This window comes from Ursus maritimus, unplaced genomic scaffold (assembly GCF_017311325.1).
Source record: "Ursus maritimus isolate PB19 unplaced genomic scaffold, ASM1731132v1 scaffold_3, whole genome shotgun sequence".
NCBI classification, from domain to species: Eukaryota; Metazoa; Chordata; class Mammalia; order Carnivora; family Ursidae; genus Ursus; species Ursus maritimus.
This window is the reverse complement of record NW_024425563.1, coordinates 88185009-88206602: the sequence shown is the minus strand read 5'-3', so window position 1 is coordinate 88206602 and position 21594 is coordinate 88185009. Positions and strand designations below refer to the sequence as shown.

The window sequence follows — 21594 nt, the reverse complement described above, 5'->3', positions numbered from 1 at the left end:
GGGCCAGTTGGGGAGTAGATAAGGTTGACGACCACAACCTCGTTTCAAGCCTTCATGTCCACTACACCACGATATACAACTGTGAACTTGAGATCATTTCTGGGAGCCCCATTAACAATCTGGTGCTTCAATTTCCATCTTTTCTATGATAGCAAGAATCTTATTTTGGGGATGAACCACAGTGCTTAAATAAAAGTACATTTTAAAATCCTACAAAGTTAAAATTCCTCTTCAAATGTAGTTCTTTGCCCCCAAATAAACTGTTAGAGTAAGGCATTAACGTTGGTGATTATCCTAAGTCGGTTTTCAGAAGACAAAGTCAGTTTGTCCTGCTCAAGAGCAGGTCTGAAGCAGACGCTGGGGGAGATGCCACCATCTGACCCACTCTTCCCATTCCATGGAAGATGTCATCTGAGAAGGCCATCGGTGGGTAGTCTCTGCTTCGAGAATGATGTGGTGGGTGTCCCTTAGCATCCTACAGTTGTTCAATTACCACCATGAAACATCCTTAGGAAAGTGGTAACGAAATCTGCAACTGCTAATTCCCAAGCCTGTTTCTACTCCTAGGTCATTAACCAAGACCCTGAAGTGCCAGACACGATGCCCTGTTTGACCCCAAACACCAGAGACGAAGCCCACCCAGACACTGGAGGCAGCCCCTGGCACTTGGACCTCTCCCGACTCTGGGCACCTGTGTTCTTGGTCCCTCTCCTCATCTCTCTGTGTGTTCATGTGGGTGGCTCCCTCCATCTCACTCTCTCCCGGGTGCAGCATAACTTTCTTCCATGGAGACATGGGATTTGAAACCAGAAGGGTCCAGACAGACCATCCCACATCCCTCCCCTCCATTTCACAGACAGGAGATGGAGGCCCAGACGGGCCCTTCTGTCCCTCTCCCTTTTCTCCCCTGAGGAAGGTGACCCAGGGCAGCATTTTTGAACAGCTTTAGGTGTCAAGCAAACTGAAGAGCATCAAACCCATATATTTAATTTTTTAAATTAAATATTCTCTGGCATTGATGTTCTAGGATAGCTATCATCTCAAGTAATGAAACCAAAGTTGGCGCAGAAAAGTCTGAGATGGTTGAGAGGCAGTGAGATGTGCTGGGAAAGCTCAGGGGGCTGCAGGCTGGGGGACATTTCCTCTGCTATAGCTATGACTTTACACTTTCCTCTCCTGTTCGAGGGAGCAGGTGGGAGCCCGCAGAGCATCATGCTAGGGAGAACCTAGACACATGCGGGAAACCTCACATTTCCAGAGCAGCATTCTCCCTAGGGCTTGGGAGAACCAGGCTTTTTATTTTTTAGGCTGGAGGACTGTAGTTTCTGTACCTACTGATACAAACACTTGTGCTCTCAATGACCTCCTTGGTGATGTAGGTCAAGTACTCACTGTTCCGAAAGAAGAAATGTGTCACACTTCCGTGGCTCAGCAAAGGCCTAGAACTTAGAAATCCTGATCTGCAAAGATAGGCGAGAGGCACTCCTTATATATCAATTGAAATCTGCAGAATTTTTTCTAACAGCCAAAGACCTTTCAGGGAGGAAGGTAAATGGAACACAATGATCTCTTTGGGGTTTAAAGGGATTAAATAAAACATGTTTGATGGTTTAGAGTGGTCACAAATGAAACCAGCTATCATAAAAGGCCAAGAAGGACCCCAAAGAGAAAACGCATTGTCCAGGAAGGATCCAGATGGGTGATCTGGCTGTCATACGAGAGCCTAGAGATTCTCTAAGGAGGGCCGAATCAAGGCACGATTTAAGGCTAGGACTGCACCCTCCCCCGACGCAGATCCCATTTGTTTTACGGTTTCTTTTTATGGAAGATGATGCCTCTGTACAAACTCAGAGAGCTGGTGTCTAAAAGCCTGACGCAGTTGTGTTTGTCTACCGTGTTTGTTGCTGCGTGGCACCCTGATGGGGCATATATCAGAGAGTGAAGGGAAACATTGCAGGATCAGCAGCTGTAAACAGCGCACCCAGCAAGACTACTAGAGCGTCCTGTTTCCAAGGAAGCCCGTCCTTGGTTACCATGGTGATTCCTAGGCCTAGCAGAGCCCCGCCTTGGAGCTGTGCGATCCTGGAGGTTTATCACAGGCAGGATCTCAGCCGGCACAGGGTACCTGCAGAGTGTGGCGCCAGTGCGTGCACCCAGAAATCAGCAGTGGTAGAGATCAGCTGTGATGGGGACAGCTGGTTCTGTGCTCTCGGGGCAGGTGGCAGCAGCAGCCACGCACCAAGGAGGACGGGCTTAATACAGGAGTATAAGCCATCCTTGAGATTCCTTAAAGGACCTGGGGTGGGACTTCAGAATAAAATCGGTATTTCCAACCATGTGAGTACGTGGGGCTTTGTCGTCACAGTTTGAACATCGAAAACAATATGATAATGGCTTTTAATCCTCAGTTGTGAAATGAGACCTCCTGGTTATATATTAAAAAAAGCAAGCCCTTGCAATCTAGAGTACTTTACCTATCATAATGAATACATTACTTATGTAGTTTTAAACCCATTTTAACCCAAGTGGACCCCATGCCACTGATGCCAACCTGCTGCTCTGGTCTGCTTTTCCCGAGTACTGGGGCACGTGGCAAATCAGAATTGCATTGCCTTGACCTGTCTCCCTGCCTGGTTCCCTTCTACTTGGGCCTTTCCAGGTTTTCCTCTCCCTTGTGCTGCGGGTGTCATGAAAGGGATGTGGCAGGACAGATAGGACTTGGAAGACCTCGAGCCAGGATGAGAGAAGGAGGGCTGTAGGGACACAGATCCAGGTGCAGGACAGAGACAGAGGCTGTTCTAAGAGGTGGTTACTCTTAGATGGGAAATGGTCTGATTGCCTTGGAGATGCCTGACCCTGAATTGAGAAGTCAGCCCTGCTTTCCTTTAGCCACTCCTGCAACCACACCGTTCCATCCGGGGGAGAACCCGGTAGACCTCACATGTCTGACAGCAGAAGACAATGATCAAGGGAGGTAAAAGGAGGAATCCTAGAGGGAAAGGCTCCAGGTGAGGCACTAGGGCATAAATGGGCAAGACAATGGTACGAAGAAGTCCACCGGGGAGAGGGGTCGTCATGGTGCCAACCCAACGGTTGAGAACAAAGGCTCTTTCTCCTCTTTGGGAGAATTAAGGAAGGTGTGGCATCTCCTCTTCAGTCTCTCTAGGGAGTAAAGCAGGTCACTCTGCCCAGAGGGCATCTTGTTCTACATCATTTCCTGAACGGGCCCTGGTGCTAATCGGCGAGTAGCAAGGCCCTCGTCCACTTCTGCCCTACTTCCCAAGAGTTGGCTGTTAATATCCCATCCTTCTGAAGCCGAGGGTACAGGAAGGGTTGCAGAGGATATCGATATCTCACCGGTCTGCAGTATGATGTAGGGCAGGCAACACAGATTTAGCGTGGCCTCTTTCGTTCACGAGTGAGGGGATCCTGAGGACACTGAGCCTCGCCTCTGTATCGGAGGCGAGTCTCAACCCCCATCTGTGTCTGGGCCTGGGAGGGTTGGGAACGGGAACCAGAGAAGCATAGGGATCTGATTTTGTGTCTAAAACCTTGGAGCTCACCACGGTTCAAGTGAACTGGGGTAGAATTTGAGGATAAGAAAGGGAACCTACATGTCTAATTATTTCCTGGCCGGAACAGATTTTAGGGGCCAGATAAATTCATTTACAGAGCAACAAGGAAGATATCATTTCAGCATCTAGAGAAACACTGTGCCTTTTACTTTATTTCAGATCTTGACCATTTAATTGATTTTTAAAATTTCTTTTCTCTACCTCTAACGGACCCTTGAGATTTCATCCGATTAGGGAGGACCCCTTGTAGCTGAACAACTCTTGTTCCCCAATGTGTGTGTGTGTGTGTGTGTGTGTGTGTGTGTGTGTGTGTGTGTCTGACGTCTGACACCTAAGTTTCTCCTAAATTCATGCTCTTTCTATAACACTATGAGCCTCTGAAGGAGAAGCAACTAATTCCCACAATATGGTTGTTTAACTCCATGTTTTATGTTTTGTATTTAACTTAAATTACTCAGGAGTAATGGAATGTCCTGGTAATAGACCTTTGATGACAAGCTGGACCAGCCTCCCACTACAATAGATAAATGGCCAGACCCTCTCCCTCCAGCGTGCTGGCAGCCAGGGCTTGGGCAAGGGATCCCGCACCGTAATCAGACACTTGTGCCCAGCCCTTGGACATGAGGGCCAGGACTACAAACGCATAGTGAAGCTGGTCTCGATGTGATGTATCCCCACATCCTGGACTTGGATAAGCCCTGCCTCTTAGATCATATCTCTGAGACCATAATCAGGGCAGGAAGTGTGGCAGGATGTTCTGTCAACGTGTATGCAGGGAACATGCTTGACTACCCCTGAGTTAGACATTTCCTACCTGCCAGTCTGTTGTCGCTCCCTAAGAATGTGCCCCTGTCATAGTTCCTTCTCCAGAACATCAGCTTCCTTTCTAGGGATATGACCCTGAGGTAGTCTCTAGCCCTTCTCTGGGCTACCAACACCTGAAAGAATAAGGCCTGCTTTCACCACCCTTGGGGGTGGTCCCCTGAACGATTGCATCAGGATAACTTGGTGGCTTGCTGAAAGTGGCTGCTTCGTCCCACCCACACAGTAGCCGGAAGTACCCTGTTCACAAGCTGCCCCACCCACTCTGACGCGGGTTGAAGCTGAAACTCCGCCTTACTCTCTGCCTCCTTCCCACTGGGCCCATTCATGAACGAGCCTAATGCCAGGTTCACGGCCTCTGCCTGTCTGGATTTGGGTCACATCCACCACCTGGAATTCCTCCCTCGTCTTTGCCCTTCATGGCAGGTTGGACCTGCTAGCCTCTGTCACTTCCTTGGAGCATGTCCTTGGACTGCCCAGCCGCCCCATGAGGCAAGCCCCTTGGGTGCAATCCATCCCTCAGCTTCACCTTTCCTGGCTCAATCTTTCTCCCCAGTGCCCATAACTAAGCCAGTTTTCATTATGACATCCACAAGTCCCTATTGAGCCCATGTCCGCATGACGGAAACCCATTGGTTAATCATAAGAAACCCAGACATTTTTTAATTCCTTGAAAGAAAATTCTAGCCATTAACTTAGAGACGGCTTGGAGCATGCACAATATCTTAAGAACTCAAGGTGCTTTTGAGGGAGGTGTCAGTTTTACATTGTGCTCCTCTTTAAAAAAAAAAATACCCTCTTAGGATGGGGAAAAATTCTTTTTTTTTTTTTTAAAGATTTTATTTATTTATTCGACAGAGATAGAGACAGCCAGCGAGAGAGGGAACACAAGCAGGGGGAGTGGGAGAGGAAGAAGCAGGCTCATAGCGGAGGAGCCTGATGTGGGGCTCGATCCCGTAACGCCGGGATCACGACCTGAGCCGAAGGCAGACGCTTAACCGCTGTGCCACCCAGGCGCCCCAAGATGGGGAAAAAATTCTGTGCTATTTTAAAAATAAAGGAATCAAAGATTCTATTGCTCGCCCCAAATCACATGGTGCCAATCTGAGTCTAAATCCCAGTTGTCTAGCTCGTCGCAGGTGTCCAATTCAAGGACCGCGCCAGCTCCCCTTTGCCTCCACATAATGCAGCCTGCTAGCAATTTGGAGCCATCCAGAAGGCAGTACCGGAAGTGTTACACGGCCCCCAGGGAAATGAAGCCTTGTCTGCACTCCGCTGTGATAACAGCCCAGGCTTCTTGAATGGGCTTTTCTGCTGGAGCTTCAGCAAAATGTACTCAGCTTTGCCCATCACCAACTTCTATAAGCGTTTGTACTCTTTTTACAATTTACTAATAACAGGGTAATTACCGTAATATCAAGAAGTTTTCTTTCCTTGAAAAAGAGGCTGGTGCGTGCACCTAATTAAAACTGCGTTTCAGGCTCTGAAAAATGTGTCAGATTTTGATCAGCAAAATCCCTTGGGGCTTGGCTTCTCCTTGAAGAGAGTTTATTGGTAAGGGTCTGGTGAAATTTTGAGTTAAAAAGTGATTAGTGAAATTGCTCTTCATTCTAACTAGAGCCTGCAAAAGAGTGCAGAGTGATGGGTTCTGTAGTCACTAGGAAAATAGACAAAATCACTATTTTTTTACTTAGCCAGAAAGAAATGTGAGGTTTCCATGAAGGCTTGAGATGTGCTCCTCAGACTTGGAGACTCTGAAATCTTCGATGGCTAATGGTACCTATTTGAGTTCTTTGAATGGTTAAAATGTGTACCAGGTCACCACAGGATCCATGTTGACTTGAAAATCCAAAAGGAATATATCAATATGGCCAATCCCTTGTGGGCCAAGACTGGAATTGTCAAATTTTAACAATGTGAAGTAAGCAAAGAACTTTCATCTTTAAACATCCTCATCTGCAGACGCCCGGGGAGCTCAGTTGGTTAAATGTCCCACTCTTAACTTCGGCTCAGGTCATGATCTCAGGGTTGCGAGGTCCAGCCCTGCAATCAGGCTCCACGCTCAGTATGGAATCTGCTGGAGATTCTCTCTCTCTCTATCTCTCTTCCTCTGCACCCCCCTCTTTCAAATAAATAAAGAAATCTTAAAAAAAAAAAACACGCTCATCTGATCCTATATTCCACCAACCGTTGCCCTCTTACTCTCCCTGCAATTTCACAGTCAATGGACATTTTTTGAATCTTAGCTTATTTGGCCTCTTGGCAACATTGGACCCCTTTCTTGAAATACCTTTATTCTTCGGATTCCGCAAGCACCCATCTCCCTGGCTCTCTTATTCCTGCTTATCCAACCAATGCTTGCTGTTCTTCAGATAGAAGCTGGAAGCTATCTAGGAAAGAGAGGAGGTGAGCTCATGGGGACTAGGAATTATTTAATATGTCGTGCTTTCTTTAGTGTATCTGTGCAATAGAACTTTCTGTAATTAAGCACTTGAAACGGGACGAAAGGAACTGAGGAAGTGAATTGTTAAGTTTAATGTAATTTAATCAAATTAGCCACATGTGGCAGATGGCTACCATATTGGACAATGCAGTACAGAGTCTCCGACACAAAATGTGGGCCATGGACCAGCAGCTTGTGCGTTGCTTAGATACCAGTTAGAAATGCAGAATCTCAGGCCCCACCCCAGACCTGTTGAATCGAAATCTGCTTCCTACCAAGATCTCCAGGTGATTCATAAGCACAATAACATTTGAGAAACATTGCCCTGGGAGGTTCATTTTTAAAGCATTACAGTGACAGACGTGTGTATATCTTAGCACAGCTTCTGGATCTTATTATACCTGAAAAAGTTTCTTTCTGTGAATTTTTACCAAGTCCTCCTTGTCACATTAATCAAATATATTGTTAACCACATCCTAACTGAACTGACATCTAGATGTTGGAACACAAAGATAATTATCATTTCAGAAAGCGGCTGAGTTTAACCTATTGACCTGCATTGTATCTGATTCTTTGGTAGTGCAATCTCCAGTTCCTTTCCTGGGCTCTAAGGAAACGATATCTTCCTTTCAGATAAAGCAGAGAAAAAAGTTGAACCACAGTGTCAGTAGCCCCTGAAGAGGTGACTGGCTTTTTCTATAGTGGAATCAGATCGGCACCCCAAGGCACAAGAGTTCACACAAAACACTTGGAGATCTGAAGCTAGAAAGAAGATTATAGGACAAGTTCATGTTGAACAAAATGTCTCCTCATTCTCGATTGAATGTCTTCATGCTCTGGGATGCTTCCAAAGTGTTCAGGGACACCGCCAACCTCAAAAGAGTCAAGACTCTTGGAATATGGCAGAACCTCCAGTTGTAGTGGCCTTGGTGATGGTCAGCAGGGCTGCAGAGCAGGTCAGGAAGGGACAGAGTCTCCGGGGCAGGGCATCTGTGTGGCCTCAACTCAGGCTGCCTCTCTGTCCTCAGTTTCTTCTCCTGAGAAATGATCTACTTGGATTCAAAAGAGCCCCTTTTAGGTCAATTCCAGCTCTCACATTCTACCTTCATTTGAATGAAGGTAGAAATGAAGTTAAAAATGGTCGAATAATTATCTTCAAAAGGAAGATTCTTCCCAGCCACTCTTAGAAAATCATGTAATTTATACATTCAACAAATGTTGAATTCTTTCAATGTGTAATGTACAAGGCACTGTTCTGGGCACTGGGAAGTAACCATAAACTGTCCAGTTAGGGTCTGGTGAAACACATCCTTAGGAAAGTGGTAAGTAAATCAACAACTCTTAATTCTCATACCTGTTAACAATCATTGACCAAGACTTTGAAACACTAGTCAGGGTGGCCTGTTCGATCTAAAGGTCCAAAAGCGAAGTACACGGCAATACTGGAGGCAGTATACCCCAGCAGACAATAAACCCACGATGCACAATTAAGCGATAAAAGATCTGGTAGGAAATCATATGCAAAGAATTCAAACGGGACCTGAGATAGTCCCCAAGAATTTGCCTATCGTGGTGGCAGTTACGCATAGCTTTCTTGAGGACATGACATCAACGCTGAGACCTGAATGATAAGAGGCAGCCTGACGTGTATAAGAGGGAAAAGCACTCCAGGCAGAGCAATCCACAGATGCAAAGGACACAATGCACGAAGACCTACCTGGGTGGGCTCAAGGAGCAAATCAAATCCAAGGGAGGGAGCACGGTGTGGTATGAATCAAGGTTGAGCACGTGAATGGAGTGCCAGCATAAATGTCTCTCCGCCTGCAGGAGAACTTTCTCTTTTCTTTTTTTTTTAAGATTTTATTTATTTATTTGACAGAGAGAGAGGCAGCCAGCGAGAGAAGGAACACAAGCAGGGGGAGTGGGAGAGGAAGAAGCAGGCTCCTAGTGGAGGAGCCTGATGTGGGACTCGATCCCAGGACCCTGGGATCACGCCCTGGGCAGAAGGCAGACGCTTAACGACTGAGCCACCCGGGCGCCCCAAGGAGAGCTTTTTCTTAATGTCTAATCTCAGTCGTTCTTGCTGTCCTTAAAATCATTCATCCTTTTATCAAATGTAGAGAACACTCTGCCAGGACAAAGTACACATTTATACATATTTAAAGACTAATATGCATGACTGTCAACCATCCAAGACTTTTGGGCACTAGAACATAAGTGCCAGGGATATTTGAAACAACAACAAAAAGAGTTTTTTGCAACATGCTGTTCGATGCTCTTCAGTCACAGAAATGCTGCCCTGGGTCACCTTCCTCAGGGGAGAAAAGGGAGAGGGACAGAAGGGCCCGTCTGGGCCTCCATCTCCCGTCTGTGAAATGGAGGGGAGGGATGTGGGATGGTCTGTCTGGACCCTTCTGGTTTCAAATCCCATGTCTCCATGGAAGAAAGTTATGGTGCACCCGGGAGAGAGTGAGACGGAGGGAGCCACCCACATGAACACACAGACAGATGAGGAGAGGGACCAAGAACACAGGTGCCCAGAGTCGGGAGAGGTCCAAGTGCCAGGGGCTGCCTCCAGTGTCTGGGTGGGCTTCGTCTCTGGTGTTTGGGGTCAAACAGGGCATCGTGTCTGGCACTTCAGGGTCTTGGTTAATGACCTAGGAGTAGAAACAGGCTTGGGAATTAGCAGTTGCAGATTTCGTTACCACTTTCCTAAGAATGTTTCATGGTGGTAATTGAACAACTGTAGGATGCTAAGGGACACCCACCACATCATCCTCGGAGCAGAGACTACCCACCGATGGCCTTCTCAGATGACATCTTCCATGGAATGGGAAGAGTGGGTCAGATGGTGGCATCTCCCCCAGCGTCTGCTTCAGACCTGCTCTTGAGCAGGACAAACTGACTTTGTCTTCTGAAAACCGACTTAGGATAATTACCAACGTTAATGCCTTACTCTAACAGTTTTGGGGGGAAAGGCTATATTTAAAGAATTTTAATCCCTCAGGATTTTAAAACATACTTTTTAAAAAACATTATGTTTAAATACATATCCTAATTTTAGGACTTTTTGTCCCGTGTCTGAGAATGCTCAGCTAAGCACTTGGGGAATATTTTACTGAAGGAAGAAAAAAATCAGAAAGAAAAAACCTGTATTGAATCTAGTTCTCCTTCAAAACTCAATCTTCTCTGTGAGATTTAATCTCTGCTATTCCAACCAACAGCAGCCACTGGACTCCATCTACCCCAACTGGAAAACCAACCCTTCTCTTTATCTGTGGCTGGAGTTTACTGGTACTAAACACCTAGCCCTCACCTCAAGAATCTCTTTGCAGGGGCACCTGGGTGGCACAGCGGTTAAGCGTCTGCCTTCGGCTCAGGGCGTGATCCCGGCGTTGTGGGATCGAGCCCCACATCAGGCTCCTCTGCTGTGAGCCTGCTTCTTCCTCTCCCACTCCCCCTGCTTGTGTTCCCTCTCTTGCTGGCTGTCTCTATCTCTGTCGAATAAATAAATAAAATCTTAAAAAAAAAAAAAAAGAATCTCTTTGCAGATAAATGAGATGATCTGAGGATTGACATTATTCCAACTTTGTTTTTAATTATTCTCCAGAGGTAGCCATTACCCTTATAAATTCACCTTTTCCATGATCGAATGGATTGCTTTCTCTTTTTTTCTTTTTTTTCCTGTTACAAAATTATTTTCTTGTAATGAGAACTTTTAAAACCTACCGCCTTAGCAACTTTCAAATGTGCAATACAGTATTATTAACTATCGTTGCCACGCTGTACATTAGATCCCATGACTTTATTTTATAACTGGAAGTCTGTACCTTTTGACTCCCTTCAGCCATGTCGCCTACCCCCCGCCCCTCACCTCTGGCAACCATGGATCTGTTTCTCATATTTAGGGGCTATTTTGGGGGGGATGGGGTTGTTTTTGTTTTTGTTTTAAACTTCCAAATATAAGTGAGAATATATGGTAAATGCCTTTCTCTGTCTTTTTTCACTTAGCATAATGCCCCAGGGTCTCTCCGTGTTGCTGCAAATAGCAAGATTTCATTGTATATAAATACCACATTTTCTTTATCTAATCATTCATCGATGGACCCTTAGGTTCCTTATTCTGACTATTGTAAATAACGAATGCTGCAATGAACATGGGTACAGACATCATTTAGTAGTGTTTTTGTCTTTTTTGGGTAAATTTCCAGAAATGGAATTGCTGGATTGTATGGTAGTTACAGTTTTAATTTGGGGGAAACTCCATACAGTGACTGCACCAATTTACATTCCCACCAACCACTACAAGTGTTCTCTTTCCTCCAAACCTTCTCCAACACCAATATCCTTATATGGTTTCCATCAGGTAATTAGTGTTTTACAACATTGGTGGGGTAACATGCCCGCCCGCCACCCCGTCTCTTTCCATATTCCACTTCACATTTTGGGGACCATTTTACTTCAGCTTAGGAATTTTTTTCATACAGTTTAATTCACTTAAAATCAGGGACACCTGGGTGGCTCAATGGGTTAAGCATCTGCCTTTGGCTCAGGTCATGATCCCAGGGTCCCGGGATCAAGTTCCACATCGGCTCTTTGCTCAGCTGAGAGCTGCTTCTCTCTCTGCCCCCCCCCCCGCCCCGGCCCCCGGCCCCCCTCGCACTCATGCTCGTGCTCTAGCTCTCTCTCTCTCTGACAAATAAATAAATAAAATCTTTAAAAAACTTAACTTAAAATCATTAATTTGAATTATGGTGGTTGGCATATTAGCTAGCGAGGCACCTGCTTCTCCCATGCTGCCAAGTTCCTGGCTGAAAAAAATAAGGAAACTTTTGCATTTGGGCTTCCTTGCTGAAGAAAGATGCTCTCTTGACTCACGCATTGTGATTCCCTTGAATTGTTTCACTTCCCGATCTGTAGGGATTGGGAAGATGCACCACAGTTTCTGACTATTTCAATTTGCATACGAGCTTGCTTCACCCACTCTGAAGTCCGTGACTCACATGGGTAAGCATTAGCTAATGTTCCTCGAGAGAACTCATTTCCCATTTCTTTTAGACTGGTCTTTTCCTCTTCTTCTCAAACTGTTCAAGCTGAGAACACCTTGCAGGACTTGATTCCCGGACCCCGGGATCATGATCTGAGCCGAAGGCAGACACTTAACTGACTGAGCCACCAAGTATCCCCATAAATGTCATTTAAGAAAATTTTTTTTGAGAAAGAGAGAGAGAGAGAGAGGGCGTGTGCAAATGGAGGAGGAGGGGCAGAGGAAGAGGGAAAGAGAGCATCTCAGTGCAGAACCCAAGGCAGGGCTCGATCTCACAACCCTGAGATTGTGACCGGAGCTGAAATCAAGAGTTGGATGCTTAACCCACTGAGCCATCCATGCACCCCTCATAAATGTCATTTTTACTGAATGGAATTAGACATTCTACTACAATGGTTCTGGCAGCCTCTTACTTCAGATAATATCTCTAGGACTCTATGTACTTCTTTTCAGCCCTATTAATTTGGCATTAATATGCTAATAATATTAACAAAATTCACTGAGTATATTCTTCATGTGCATACTGCTGAATTGCTCATTTCACAAGGGCTGGAACCACATCTCTTTTACTGACCAATGTATATTCAAAACTATCACAATGATCAGGTCATAAAAAGCATACAATAAATATTTTTTTAAATACTAGGCATTTCACATGTATTGTGTCATTTATGTCTCTGTAAAACCCTATAAGATCAGTACTATTGCATCCACTTTTTTTTGGACGAGAAAAGTAAGATTTAAAGAGATCATGAGAGGGGTGCCTGGGTGGCTCAGTTGGTTAAGCATTGGAGTTCAGCTCAGGTCATGATCTCAGGGTCCTGGGATTGAGCCCTGCTTCTGGCTCCATACTCAGTGGGGAGTCTGCTTGTCTCCCCCCCCCCCCCGCTTATGCTCTCTGTCAAATAAATAAATAAAATCTTTAAAAAAAAATAAAATAAAGAGGTCACAAGATACAAAATAATAACTCTGGTTTATATATCTCTGAAGTCCATATTGATGCCTTTTAAAAATTGAGATGCTATCTCAAACTGTACTCATGCACCCTTGAAAAGGTCCTGGTAAACAGAAGAATGTATTTCTCAAGACTTAGAACTGAGACTTAAAGGTGGGTAATTTGGGACGGCCGGGTGGCTCAGTTGGTTGAGTGTCCAACTCTTGGTTTCAGCTCAGGTCTTGATCTTGGGGTTCTGGGATTGAGCCCCGCGTCAGGCTCCACTCTCTCCCTCTGCTCCTCCCCACCTCCCACCCCGGCCTCAAAAATAAAAAAATAAATCTTAAAAACAAAAAAGTTAGGTAATTTGTTCAAGTAAGTGGCAAAGCTAGCCCTGGAATGAGCTGAGGCTACCTGACTTCAGACTCCTTGCTTGCCACGAGCACTGCACTTGCCAGACAGTGTTAGTCCCCGAGCAACCTCTAAACTCTCAGAGACTATAAAAAATATTGAAGGAAAAGAGCTACTTGCTCTCTTGCTTCTGGGACTGACTCATTCATCCTTCCAACCAGTGTCCCTGTGCCTGCTGTGTGCCCCCGCCTTTTTGCTTTTCTTCCCTGCATTCCTCTGCTTCTGGGAAAAACTTTTCTCCCAGACAAATTCTGTGGTTCTGTGGGAGCTGCTTTTGCCTTGAAAGGTCCAACACCCTAGGACACTGTCGAGGAGTTTGCAGGAGCCTGACCACGCTGTCCATTCAAAGCACCTCAGTCCCTGGCCACAGATCATAACGCCCTTAAGTGACTGAACTGAGATTCCAAGAACTTTTACTGATGGGAAAAGGGAGGCTTGCACGGGTTATTCGCCCAAAGTTTCACAACCACTCAATGGTGAGGCTAGCCCTCTAATCCTGTATTAACTCTGAAGTTACACAAATACTGATATTTGGCTACAAAACATTGGCAGTAAAGCCCGCTATCCCACAAGTAAGTATTAAGACAAGGCATAATCTACAAAAGTATTAGGTAAAAGGTAAAATGTATTTTATGTTCAAAAGCAAGTTAAAAATTATAATTATTGGGATGTGTGGGTAACTCAGTTGATTAAATGTCCAATTCATGATTTCAGCTCAGGTCAGGATCTCACAGTCATCGGATTGAGTCTCGTGTCGGGCTCTGCAGTCAGTGGGGAGTTGCTTAAGAGTCTCTCACCCTTTCCCTCTGCCCCTGCCACTCATGCTCTCTTTCTCTCTCTCTAAAACAAGTAAATAAATCTTTTAAAAAATGTAATTATAGGGGCACCTGGGTGGCTCCGTGGGTTAAGCATCTGCCTTCGGCTCAGGTCATGGTCCCAGGGTCCTTGGATGGAGCCCTGCCTTGGGCTCCCTGCTCAGCAGGAAGCCTGCTTCTCCCTCTCCCTCTGCCCCTCTCCCTGCTTGTGCTCTCTCTCTCTCTGTTAGATAAATAAATAAAATCTTTAAAATATATAATCATGTGTGTCCTTAAGATTTTAATTTTGTGTTATCACTCTCATGCTAAAACCTGTGATACAACTCATCTCTCAATAATACTATTCTTTCTTCACTCAGAAAATTACCTTATACAGCTCCTTTAGCTGCTCTGAGGATGTCCCAGTAGATGGTTGGATATACTGGTTCAAGTTTGATAAAGAGGTCTGGACTGAATATATAGATAAGCAAATTCTTTAAGGCAATTTGGGAAGGGAGGGGGGAAGAAAGGATGATTTTATTAATAGATTATTAAATAGGAAAACAACATAACAGGGCTCCTCATCTTCTTCACATCTTGCCTTCTTCTCATGATGCCAAAAGGAATCTACCTAAAACTTAAATTTGACCAGGGGCACCTGGGGGGCTCAGGGGCACCTGGGGGGCTCAGTCAGTTGAACATCCGACTTGATTTTGGCTCAGGTCACGATCTCAGGGTCGTGATCTCAGGGTCATGAGACCGGGCCTAGGAGTGTGTTCGAGATTCTCTCTCTCTCCCTCTCCTCCTGGCCCCCTCTCAAAACACACACACACACACACACACACACACACACACGAATCTAAAACTTAAACTTGACTATATTACTCTTTTGCCTCAAATCTGACAGTGATTCTGATTACCTAGAAGATCAAGGCCAAGCTCGGTCTCAGCACTCACCAAACGCTTACATCCCATTTGCAGGACCAGCAACAGGGAACATATGGCCATTCCTTTCATGAGTCCGGGTGAGCGCTCGATGACCGAGTTGATTGTTATTTTACCACCTTTGACCACGATGTCTGCTCTCTCTGTACACTCTCTCCCTCGTCTCCACACCTTTACCACCTCCACTGCTACCATCCGCCTTGCTAACAACTCCATCTTCTAAGACTCAGTTCAGAAGTCCTCTTCCCAAGTGAGCCTTTCCTAACCCCACAGGCTGGGCTGGGTCTCCCTGCCCTAAGCTCTTACAATACCAGGTGCATATCTCTATTAGAGTTCTTTCCACATTACTGGTATCATTACCTAAACTCACTCCATAAGTTCTGTGAAGGTTCTTCAATTTTTTACCGAATAGCTTGGCGCCAGGCATAGTAAACACACAGTAGATAACTGCTGAAGCAATGAATCTAGTTCATCCGAGTTGCACGCATCAAATATTACTGAGTACCTACTAAATGCCAGGCCTAGATGCTAGCGATCAAAACAGATAAAGTCCTTGCTTTGATGACTTCAAATGATATAAAGGCAATTGTATTAATTTCCTATTGTTGCTGAAGCAAAATACCACACATTTAGTGACTTAAAACAATTCAAATTTATTATGTCACAATTTGTAGGTCAGAAGTCCGGGTAGGGTTGCCTGTTACCTCTGCTCCAGGTCTCATATGGTAAAAACCAGGATGTCAACTTGTATCTTTTGGCTCTCGGGGACAGCATGCTTTTAAAGGTAATTTAGCTTTTATGGGGTGCCTGGTTGGTTCAGTGGACTGAGCGATTAAGGGTCCGACTCTTGACTTCACCTCGGGTCATGGTCTTGGGGTCCTAGGATCACCCCCAGGGGGCTCTGCGCTCAGCGGGGAGTCTGCTTATCCTTCTCCCTCCCCCTCTGATCCTCCCCTCGCTCTTGCTACCTCTCTCTCTCAAACAAATAAATAAAATCCTTTTTTTTTTTTTAAATAAAAGGTAATTTAGCTTTTGGCATAATTCAGTTCCTTGCGGTCCCTGTTTCCTCGTTGGCTACAGCCAAGAACATCTCTTAGCTCCTTAAGGCCATCTGTATTCCTTGTCAAATTGTCCCCACTTCTTCCTGCCACTCCTGCCACCCACGCATCTCTCCAACTTTTCTTCTGCCAAATCTCTACTGCTTCCAACCTGAGAAAGTTCTCCACTTTCAGGGGAACATGTGATTAGATGGACAATCCCGGATGATTTTCTTCCCTTAAGATCTGTATCCTGACTACCTCCTCAAAGTCCCTTTTGCCATGTAACATAATATACTCACAGGCTGAGAGGCATGAGCATTTTTAAGAGGCCATTACTCTGCCTACCACAGTAACTACTCTTCTAGAATTATTTCCAGGCATATCCCTCACTGAGGTGATTTGGAGAAATACCTCATAGCAATATGTCTAAATTTATTTTGGCTACAGCATTAAGTTTTGTTTGAACAATAAAGAGACTAGACGTTCTTTGAACAGGTATTATGAACCTGACCATACTAGTTAGTAGAAAAAAAGGGTTGACTATGGATTTACAAAAGGGAAAGGTCTAAGATAGGCACTCAGTAAATCTTGTAAATGGAATGAAAACAGGCAGTCAAGGACACAAGAGCAATATGCGTGTCTATTTTATCTAGCAGCGAAAGAAAACGGGGTTGAACAATTACTGTATTTCGAGTTATTCCAAGTATGACGTTTTCCTGAAGACTATTAAATATTATTAGTCTCCTATTCAAAACATAAGATAATTTCCTATTTTGTACCTTACTGGATTTATTTTGTTTGAAAGTAATTGAAATTCAAATAAAAATTTTAAATAAAAATTTTTTAGAAAGTAATTGAAATTCTCTTTTCTCTTAAAACTTTTTCCAACATCAAAAGAATCACCAATTTTTAAAATTTATTAACTAGTAATCTGAATAAAATTAAAAATCAATTCAATAATACAGAATTTTAGAGGGTCTACTATTTGCTAGGGATCTATGCTAGATCCAGAGGATACAAATATAAATATGTTTGTTATACTTCCTGCCTACAGGAAACTCATAGGCATATAAATGAATGAATTACAATGAATTAATTACTGTGCAGCCAGGGCACTAGGAGAAGCAAGGACAAATGGAAAGAATGATTTACTCTTTGAAGTAGTAAGATAAGCCTTTTCTGGTTTTTCTTTTTAAATTTTTAAAGACTTAATTTTTTTAGAGAAGTTTTAGGTTCACAGAAAAATTGACAGGAGGATACAGAGATTTCTCATAGACCTTCTGCCCCTATATATGCATGGCCTTTCCCATGATCAACATCGCCAGACTGGTACCTTTGTTACAATCAATGAATCTACATCGACGCATTGTAATAACCCCGAGCCCATAGTTTAGGGTTCCCTGTTGGTGTACATTCTACGTGTTTTAATAACATGTAGTCACCATCATAGTATCATATAGAGTATGTTCACTGCTCTAAAAATCCTCTGGGCTCTGTCTATTCATCCCCCTTTCTCCCCAGTCCTAACCCTTAGCAACCACTGGTCTTTTTATTGCCTCCATAGTTTTGCCTCTTCCAGAATGTCACATGGTTGGCATCATACAGTAGGTAGCCTTTTCAGGTTGGCTTCTTTCAGTTAGTAATAAGCATTTAAGCTTCCTCCACATCTTTCCATGGCTTGAGGCTCACTTCTTTTTATCACTGACCAATATTCCATTGCTTGGATGTATCACAGTTGTTTGTTCATTCAACTACTGAAGGACATCTTGGATGTTTCTAAGTTTTGACGATAATAGATAAAACTGCTATAAACCTCTATGTGTGGGTTTTTGTGTGGACATAAGTTTTTAACTCCTTTGGATAAATACCAAGGAATGGGATTGCTGGATTGTATGGTAATAGTATGTTTAGGTTTTGTAGGCTTTTCTGGGTTTGAAGGAGGCATAAACAAAGGCACTGAAGTACAAAAAGGCACAAGGTATTTGGAGAACTATATTATGTTTGGGGAACATTATATATTCACAGGTTGAAGGGCACGAGCATTTTTAAAGAGGCCATTATTCTGCCTACCACAGTAACGATTCTTCTCGAATTATTTCCTGGCATGTCCCTCACTGAGGTGATTTGGAGAAATACCTCCCAGCAATATGTCTAAATTTATTTTGGCTACAGCATTAAGTTTTGTTTGAACAATAAAGGGACTAGACATTCTTTGAACAGGTATTATGAGCCAGACCTTACTAGTTAATAGAAAAAAGGGTAAAGAGCAAGGGGCCTATGGTGAAGTTAAGGCTGGAAGGTTGGCAGGGTCAGAGCCAACCATGCTATGCATTTTATTCTATGGAGATGAAGGGACAGCAAAAATGTTTTAATCAGGGAAAACACATGATTGGATTTATACTTTAGAAAGATTACTTTGGCTGCACAGAAGAGAATGGCTCTGGGTTGGAGGTCAGGTATAGCCTGGGAAACCAGTTTGGATAAGATTGTGTCTCAAGGATGAAAGCCTAAATTAATGCAGTGGAAATGACAATGCAGAGCGGTGGAAAGGTGAGGGAGATGTGGCAGTAGCAATCATCAGACTTTATGACTGTTAAAGGTACAGGGGTAGACAGGGAGGGAAGGGATGGGCAAAGAAGGAGAAGGAGGACTGGGGAATTATTTGAAAATTTCTGACATGGGAGGAAAATCTAGATATTTGATGAAGCCTGACTAAATTAAGGAATAAAGGAAAACAAGGAGAGAATAGATGGTGACAAAGACTTTCTGTTTGACCAAACTTGAGGCATATGTGAGTCCTCCTCTCACGTAGGCTTCCTGCCTGGGCCCTGTCTTTGGCCTGCCAAGTCCAGTTTTAGCAAGAATCCTGCTAAGCCAGTTTGGAGAGAATCTCCCACCCTTTCTATCTGATCAAATTCCTCATCCCTCACCTTTGATATATGACCTCACTGGCCTGTCCTCAGCAAGAATCCTGTGAAATCAGTTTAGCAAGAATCACTCCCACCCTTGATGTCCCCTTTAGTAATTTTCTATCCACTGACCCCTTCTCACTCTGCTCATCGGCTGTCATCTCCAGCTGTCTTTGTTGTATTCATAGTTGAGCCCCATCTCTCTCCCCTACCGCAATCGTCTTGACACCTACAGCAATAGCCTTCAATAAGGTCTTCCTTATAGTTTTAACAAGTGTAAGAATAATTTTTCTAACAAAGGGGAGAAGCATCATTCCAGAACTGAAGTTACTTCCAAACACCTCTAAAGTTTAATTTGCTGTGTACATCTTTTCACTATTGTATAAATAAATAACATGTCTGAATTATGTGCTTTAGGCATTGTGATGTACACTATCCAGCCATCTGTGCACCAAGAGCCTAACAAGATAACAAGATGGCTTCCTTGCCATAATTTAAAAATTTACATATATACACATATTTACATACATATACATATTTGCATACATAAAGAGAGACGCATGTTTACATTTATATATATTTCCATATATATACATATATATATAGAGAGAGAGGGAGAGTAATCAGTTTCAGTTTAATATCCACTATGTTTGACAGCTCATGCAATTCCTTCCTTAAAGATTTTACAATAACCTTACAGGGTGCTAAAGCCTGGTGAGCCTTAAGGGAAAAGAGTCTAAGTCTTCGTATCATTTTGAGATTGTAGTCTAGTACAGGCCACTTTTCTATGTTTCCTATCCTCGATTTAATGGCAAGGTCAGTTCAAGAGAACAAACTGTTGTAACTACTCACATTCACTGCTGCAGCATGAAAGTTGCTTGACATAGAAGAATGGGCATGGTTCTGTTCTAATAAAAAAAACTTTATGGACATTGAAATTTGAATTTCATGTTACTGCATGTGTTCCAAAGCATACTCTATTTTTTTAACCACTGAAAATGTAAAAGGCATTCTTAGCTCACAGATGTACAAGAACAGCCGATGGGCCGTATTTGTCTTAAGGCTGTAGATTGCACATCTGTTATGCATACAATGTCAGAACTCGAAAAATGTGAGTGTGGGACCTTCTGTGGGACGTATACGGTAATGTCACAGGCTAACTTCCAATTCGATAATACATGTGAACGCGCTTTCCAAAGATATTTAGCCGCGGTGGCCATGCCCAAGAATGGCGACTGCAAAGGGCCACCCCGGCCCACGCCACTCACTACCCTCTCGGCCGCTGATAACGCAGCCCCCAGCTCCGCGGATTGGACAGCGCGCCCACGGGGCCCCCAGGTACGTGGAGATGGAAGGCCGCAGAGATGGAGGGCCGAAGACAAGCACACAGAGCAAAGCAACGCCCCCAAGCCGACCACCCAGCCCCGCCTGCCCCGGCGCAAGCCGGCGCGTGCACGCACGCACGCACGCACGCTTCCCGCCCCTCGCTCACTCAGGCTCTATTGCGCATGCCTAGGAGAGGGAGCGGCGATTGACAGGGAGGCCCAGGCCGGAGCCGAGCAAAGGGGTTCCTCCCGGCCCGGCCGGTAGACGCGACCCGCGCGTGCGTCACTTCCGCTGGGGCGGGACGGAGGTGTGGGGGTGGCGCCCCGGCCGCTGCTCTTCTGTTTGTGTTGGAAGCTCAGCTGATGCGGGCCGGTCAAAGTGGACGTCGGTCCCGGGCAGAGGCGCGTCGCCGCTGCCGCCCAAGTAGTTGCGGCCTGCATCCCGGTGAGTGGCGGCGGGGGGACAGAGGCGGCACGAGAGGTTAGGGAAGAGGGCAGCCTGGTCTCCCCGGGCACTTGTCTGGCCCTTCTTACCTGTCCTTGGAGGGCGCTTGCAGAGTAAGAGGGCGGGGAGACGCCGGGCTTCGAGGAGGTCCCGGGACCAAGGTTCCAAGAGGCAGCCGGGCACCGGAAGGAGCCGCGGACCTGGGGCTGATTGGTGCGCGGTGCCCGTCCCCGCCGCCCGCCCCCGCGGGTTTTGCTGCCCTGGTCCCGCAAACTGTTTTGGTTTCCCTGGTCCCGCCCCGCGCTTTCTGTCCCACCCCCACTACTCCCAGCCTGGTTACCCCGAGTGTGTTTGGCTGCCCCTGGACTGTAGGGTTCTCCAGCAGTTCCCTGGTGACTGTCAAAACGGTTTCCCTATTCTACGTCGCCCTCCACACTCAGTGCGCCGGGTCATTCTGCTGAGCGATGTTTAGACCAGCGGCTTCTTTTTAACTCTACCCGCGTTTAATTCCCGACCTCCACTGCTGTCGCACAGCAGGTTCAGGTGTGTGCTTTTTCGGTGATGAAGCTGTGTGAATCACTGTGTTGCAGTGCTCCCCGTCCTTGCCATTTCTGTCGTCATGCTGGGAGGAACCTGGTTTCTACGCCTAATACAATGATAACTTTAAAGAAAAGTGGTGACTTCTAGGGGGAACGTAGAAGTGGTGTTCATAAGGGACTGTCTTCTTTAAAATGGTGTTTTTACTTCCAGTAACAGTTGTATCTGGTTCTTGGTTATAGTCCTTATTGCTGAGATTTCAAACTGACAAAAGTATGCTTCACTGTGTTGAGGAAATGCTGTTAAAACAGTGAAATAGTAAGAATTTTTAAATCCGAGAGTTTTAAAAAAAAGTGTATTAAACTGT

General features: G+C 45.0%; 2 protein-coding genes across 2 annotated transcripts in view; one reads left to right on the top strand and one right to left on the bottom strand.

The window, feature by feature from the left end:
- The window catches only part of NME8 (NME/NM23 family member 8), an 85487-nt gene extending 64384 nt beyond the window's left edge, over positions 1 to 21103 (bottom strand). Inside the window, exon 1 of the mRNA XM_040644406.1 lies at positions 20780 to 21103. The gene's annotated coding sequence lies outside the window, so the exon portion shown is untranslated. The remainder of the gene's footprint in view (positions 1 to 20779) is intronic.
- The window catches only part of PNPLA8 (patatin like phospholipase domain containing 8), a 45838-nt gene continuing 44723 nt past the window's right edge, over positions 20480 to 21594 (top strand). The window contains exon 1 of the mRNA XM_040644403.1: positions 20480 to 20690. The gene's annotated coding sequence lies outside the window, so the exon portion shown is untranslated. The remainder of the gene's footprint in view (positions 20691 to 21594) is intronic.